Source organism: Pinus tabuliformis, chromosome 1_2 (assembly GCF_031772625.1).
Source record: "Pinus tabuliformis cultivar Carrire ecotype Pingquan chromosome 1_2, CPIR1, whole genome shotgun sequence".
Taxonomy (NCBI): Eukaryota; Viridiplantae; Streptophyta; class Pinopsida; order Pinales; family Pinaceae; genus Pinus; species Pinus tabuliformis.
Window position 1 is genome coordinate 390,948,007 of NC_142298.1, and position 6,870 is coordinate 390,954,876.

Here is a 6,870-nt window from a genome sequence, read left to right on the forward strand (position 1 = left end):
ACTTTGATATGGAACAACTAAATTTTGTTTTCCTCATTTGAAACATTCTTGGAGTTATTTGTTGCGCTGGTTCTTTCCACGGCTTCCTCTTTGCTTACTTTTTCCACGACTTTTCCTTTAGTGACTATGGCGGCAATCTTTGCTTCACCACTTGAGTCGGAACCCAAGGCTTGTTGTACAAAAGTGTTTGTCTTCTGTTTCCATTTATTGTTAAATTTCTTCAATCATAATTCAGGATGAAGCTTCCAACATTGTGCTTCATCATGGCCCTCTTTGGAACAATTCTTACACATGGGTTTCTCCCCTTCTTTCTTAACAGAAGCATTTTTCTTCTGCTTTCCTTTAGATTTATTTCCTTTTTCACCACTCTGGAATGGCTTCTTCTTACCTTCTTCTTGTACATTTTTTCCCTCTTTCTTCGAGATGTGTAGCTTGAACACAAACCTCATCAAGATTCATGCAATTAAACATAAGAATGGTGTGTCAATGATATCTATGCAAACCTCCTATGTATTTCAACAAAGTATCTTGTGACTGCAAGTCTACTCCTAGCATAAGAGCTCTTCTCCTAAACTCTTGAGTATACTCTTACACATTTTGACCTTTTAACAGTCTGAAAATTTTCCAATTCATGATAGCTTTTTTCCATATGGGCTAAAGAGTAGAATTGTCTTTTTATAGCAACGATGAAATCAGACCATGTAATAAAGATCTTACCATGTTTTTTGATCTTGTCTTGAGTCCTTGCTTCCCACCAATGAGTGTTGCACCCTCCATTCTCAATGAAGCCAACTGAATTTTGATATCATCCTCTTGAAGGTTCTGAATTCTACAATACACCTCCAACTGATGAATCCAATTATCCAGCTTTTCTGCATTAACTTCTCCATTATACATGGGCAACTCGAATTTAACATCAAGTTTTATAAAATGTGATTTACCAGTTCCTTTTGAAGAATGATGATGAGTATGAGTAAGGGTTGTATTAGTGGAAGAGTGTGAAGATGCTTGTGAAGAAGAAGATGAAGAAGATGGTGGAGAGGGTGGAGATTTGTCTCCATTCCCATTACCTCCTCCTGAAGAGCCTTCTCCTTTGGGAGGTTTGGAACTTTATCCTTGCAATCTAATATTCCTCTCTTCATAGAGGACCTTCACCATCTATGTCATATCAAAGAAATCCTTTCTGAAGGTCTTCTCATATTTTGTCATGATGGGTTCTCCTTCATGATACATGGTCTCTAAAGACTCAACTGCAACTTGAGGTTGAACTGGTGTAGAAGACTTTGGCAACCTTGCTCTTCTTCCACCTGAACCAACTTCAGGGTTTCCAACTAGTTTTCCTTCTACTCTTTTGAGTTTTAACCTTGTAAGAATGACATAAACTTGCAAACAATTAAATCCTTCTTTCACAAAGAAAATCTAGTAAGAAAAAACCAGTGCTTTGATACCAACTTGATCTAAAATGGAGCACATTAGTAATGTTGTGCTAATTCCCCATTCGGAATAAAACCCAAGATGCTTATCATTTGCCTATCAAGTTCTTAATGATTCACCACATTTTCTTAATTAATTGATTCCCATGAGAGTTTCTTATGTAAATGTTATAAACAATTTAACATAAAACATATGTTGAACAACAACAAAATAACAACAAAGAACATCAAAATACAACACACAACATAGAAATTTGATGAGGAGTTCAACCCTCCTAGGTTACGTCTCCTTGGTCTAGCTTCCAATGCTTGGGCCTCTCTATTATGCTCAAAATTATAATAAAAGTGTGTTTACAATGCTCAAATTCCTTTGAAACCTATCTCAATGAGTTCAAAATACTAAAAAATGGCTATCTAGCCTCTTTTTGCATCCCATTTGGATAAGAACTGAAGAAGTTATGACTTCTCCTAGTTCTCCAACTATTTGTTCCACAAATTTCTCCAAAACCGACATAATCCTACAAATTCACTCCAAAATCCACTAACTAAGTGAGAATTTGGTCGTGCTGCGGGCCATAACCTGTCGGCCATATCACAAATCGTAATCAACGAGTGTTGCGAGCTCTTATGGTCTGTGAATAGAAACAGGCGATTTGCGATTGTGATATTGCGAACCCGACGGGATATTAAATCACAACCTATAGTGGCATCACATCCAAGAATTATCACATTTCGCAATCAGGAATCGGCGTATCGTCGGACCTGACGACATATAAACTGCAACATATAAACGTATTGTGTTTGGGCAGTCTATCGCAATCGGAACTCATCACATTTCGCTATCGGCAGATAATCCTTGTATCATTTATATATTGGTGGGTACTGGGTGTGATATGTGATTGAAATATATCGCATCGCAACCCTATCTGTGTCGGGGGATGATTCTATATCTCCTCCTTTCCTGCAATTGCGATATGCGATATCGCAAATCGTAATCGGCACTGCCTGGGGAACGATTCTTAAATCGAGCCACCTCAGACTTGCGATATGTGAGGGCCAATGATAGCCTTCCACTTGGTGCCTCCTCATTCTCTCGAAACTTTTCCATGTCATCTAATCCTGCCATGTAGGCAAGTCAAACTTGAACTTTGACTTGCTTTAAATTTTGCACACAAGCTCGGATTTGAGTGTCGTTTGCACTGTTGGATTTAGAATGACGAGCTCTTCGATCTGAAGCCAATTTTAATAAGATTCTGACACTTTGATTTTTTGAGCATAAACTTGAGCACTTGATCACTGCATGCACTTCTTTTTTCAAACCACACTTATCCACCGAGTCGGGACTAACATAACTATAATTAGATCTAGGGTCAATCAAAATAAAAACAACTTGATCACAAAGCTTACCATCCATCTCAATGATAGATTCCTAATGGCTTTCATGTCTATTATCTAGTGCTGCATAGATATGAGGAATGCTCTGACCAACATCCCCAAAAATCTACGCCTCCTATGCACTATATATCTAAGGCCTACCACCTTTATTTTATGGATAATCTCTCTTAAGGTGTTCCTTACCGCATGTCCAACACTCCAACCGTTTAATACCATCGCCTTTGTGCTGCTACTGTGACCCACGTCCCTGTCTAGTTGCATTGAACTTCTTTTGTGGTGCCACATTTTATTTCTCTTCTGCATTCTGAGGCCTTGTTATTTTCGACTACCATTTACCTTTACCTTTATCTTTCCCTTTCCATCCTTTCTGAGGTTCATTCTTACACCTCGAGTGTTTATAGTAATGCTTCAATTTCCCAATAACTTTCTCAAGTGACCGAGGCTCATCATACTCAATCTGATCTCTAAATGCTAATGGAAAACCACTAATAAATCATTGAACTTTAGCCTTATCATCTTTAAGATATGATACATACCTCAATAGCTCCAGGAACTTAGTCGTGTACTCTTCATCTGTCATTGATCCCATATTTATCTCATAGAATTCTGTTGCCCTACCGCCATAATACCTTTCTGACAAGTACTTCTTCCTAAAAAGCCTCTTTAACTCATGCCAACTCAAGTGATTTGTCCCAATGTCTCTGACCCACTTCACATCTTTCCACCAAATATTTTCTTTACCTCTCATGCTAAAGATAGCTAATATGGCCTTCATATTATCTATGTAATTATGCAACTCAAAGAACTTCTTCATCCCAAGCATCCAAGCCTCTACATCTTCTGACTTCTTTAAGTCTCCATCAAAAGCTTTGCTTAAATTCATCTGGAAATTATCCTCTATCCCTCCTCCTGTAAGGATGATAATGATGGTGATCATGATTCCTATCAGAACTAGAACTAGAGTGGTACCTATGTCCATCACCTCCCCTATTCAGATTATCCAAAAACCTTCCATCTCTCATTGTGTCATCTCTATCTGAATTGTGACCACCATGAGACATACTGCCATATGCCCCATTAGTTTTGTCCTCCTGCCCATGGCTGATATGAAGTGGCCCCAGTCGCTGCAATTCTGAAAAACTCTAAAGGAGTATTGCATTAACCTATGCTTGTTTCTCTTGTGCCTACATGATTTTGTCATTGTCCACCTTACAACTCCTTATTTCTTCCTTCAAGCTTCTCAATGTGTCCGCTAAGTTAGAAGAGTGCCCAACACCACACTACTCATCTTATTCATAGGGAGAAACTTTGTAGCCTACCATCTTGCTAGTCATTTATGGTCTCTTTCCTGCAAGGCATACTATGTCAGCTAAACCAAATCACAATAAACCAATGTACCTTAGCAAAATTCGGGGAGGATATATCATCTGAAAGATCAACCAATCAACGTAGTACATATATAACATAATCATGACAACATATATACATATAATACATAAGAATATAAGCATATAACCATCATTCTATCTAGAGGCTAGTCATCAATGAATGACCATATCAACTACACATACCATAACCTCATGCATTACAACAAAAACCATACCAATGTACACTGACAATACAAAAGCATAAAAAACATGTAACTGATCATACACTCATGAAGACACACTTTACCACAACAACATCCTCTTTCACATGGCAACATCACTACAACCATGGCCGACACCATGCATATGCAACAAGCATATAGACCACAAAATAATTAACACAAGTGCAATCGACATGAATGCATGACCAACTCACACCACCCATCCATTCCAAGGGGTGAACCATGCTCTGATGCCACTCTGTGGTATCAAATATGACCCAAAGAGAGTGCAACCTAGCTCTGTTACCACTCTTTAACACCCTCATCCCACATCTACCCAAGTAACCAGCCAACCAAGGCAAATTTTCAACGAGAGGCCACTATGATGGGATTAAACCTCCTAGGCGACCTTAAGGAAGTGGAATCGACGGAAACACATCACACAAACCTTCCACATCAACAACAGAACTCCCAGGAGCCGTCCCAACCATGCAAGTAACCAGCCCCTAGGTCCCACTACGTTTTTAGACCATTAAACCCCTAGACACTTCCTTTATATAGACAAGCATGCATCCAGGAGGCTTTAGATGCTCCCACAACATGGGTACACATGCATCTGGGGACTTTTCTCCTCAGACTTATGCCTGCAACTTTGAAATTTGTGCCACATTTTTAGGCCCATAGCCCAGGTCCCTGCCTAGAACTCATTGACACTTTCAAAACTGAAAAATAACAACATAATAAGGATACAAAATCAATTACTTGAACAAGGACTTGACTGGACCCTACTAGCCATGGAAGACATTTCGTCAAACATGTCACAAATATGTAATCTACAGGTTTAAACAATAAGTCTGAGCATAGGGGTCTCATACTTATCTCATAATCGCTAAGAAGCATTGTTCCCTAATATCATTAGCTACATTATCATCTATTAGGTCATATATACATTATCCATTCATTTACAAATCAAAACATGAGGAGAGCCAAACATCATCATTGTCATAATACATGCTTATAACCAACATAATAACAAAAAAAATATCAAGGATATATCAGCCATAGAATCCACATATAAACCGGTACATTTACACATAAGATACCAAGGAAAGAACCTCTTATTAATGAATGCAAAATCCAACTCGGGATGGGACTACCACGTTCCACCTGACCATAGAATGGTTGAGCCAATTCTCTCTTCAGCCATTCACCCCCATGTCATATTCCAAGCATGAATGTGGGACTCAAACCAAAAGAACCAACCAAGGCAATAGAAACCAGGCTTTAGCACAATCCACATTGGATCACTAGGCCAACACAATAAACATGCTTTACCATGATCTCCATCATATCACTAGGCCAAAACAAGCATGGATGCCACCGAATTTCTCCACCTATACCGTGAGGATTTTTCCTGTCTCATAGTCTCTCAGGCTTTACTGCAATCCACACCATATCAGTAGGCCTTAAATCGAGGCCCACTCTCTAGGCTTTACCGCATATCCCATCCCGAGATTACTAGGCCTGATGGAGACCACCCGCCTTTAGGATTTACTGTATATCTCGCCATTCACCAGTCAAGGGTTCCTAGGCCCATTGAGGCAACACAAAATCCATCTTTACCGCAACCCACAGTCCATTTCAGTGTTTACTAGGCCATGTGTTCTATTATGTAGAGATCCACCTCACTCAACTTCGAATCCATCCGATAATCTAGCTCAACCAAAACATGAGAATCCCATCATACCATGGCTATCCGAAAATGGAAAGGCTAGGCTGAAAACAATGTCACACTTGCGAAACCCATGCCATAACAACAAAGAATCACATGCAATACCATGCGTTCCAAATCTATCAAGGAAAACACACATGCAAATCGATACCCACAAAGAATCTTATTGTAGTTGTTTGATCCTTCTCTTCCTTGCTTGCTCCTTCCTTCCTCCTGCCTCCTTTGCCTTTCTTGATCCAATGCTAAAGTGCTCCAAGAAAACTCGAAGTGTCCAAGAGTGAGAGAGAGAGAATAATGAGAGAGCTCCAAAACTAAACTGACAAAAGGTACTAACTGATCCTCAGAAGCCTTTTTATCACTTAGGCCTCTATTTTCTTCATTTTCCATTATTTTCCTTCATTTTCCTCCTCACATGCAACATGCGACATTTCACCTTCCTTTTCTCATAATTTCCTTTATTTTCATAAATAAATATGGAACAAATGCCATTTTGCCTTTCCAAAGCCTTTTCCATTGCCTTTTCCAATTTCCTTAGCCATAATAAACCAAATTAACACCCTCACTAGGATGTCTTTCCCAACATTCAACTTGGAATAAGTCTCTGTTAGGTCCTTATACTACTAGTGTAACCCCTTATTGTTATTAGTGCAACCCCCTTATTATATTTTTGTGCCCATGTAGTCTCCATATTGTTATTATTGTGCCCCATAGAAACCCACTAG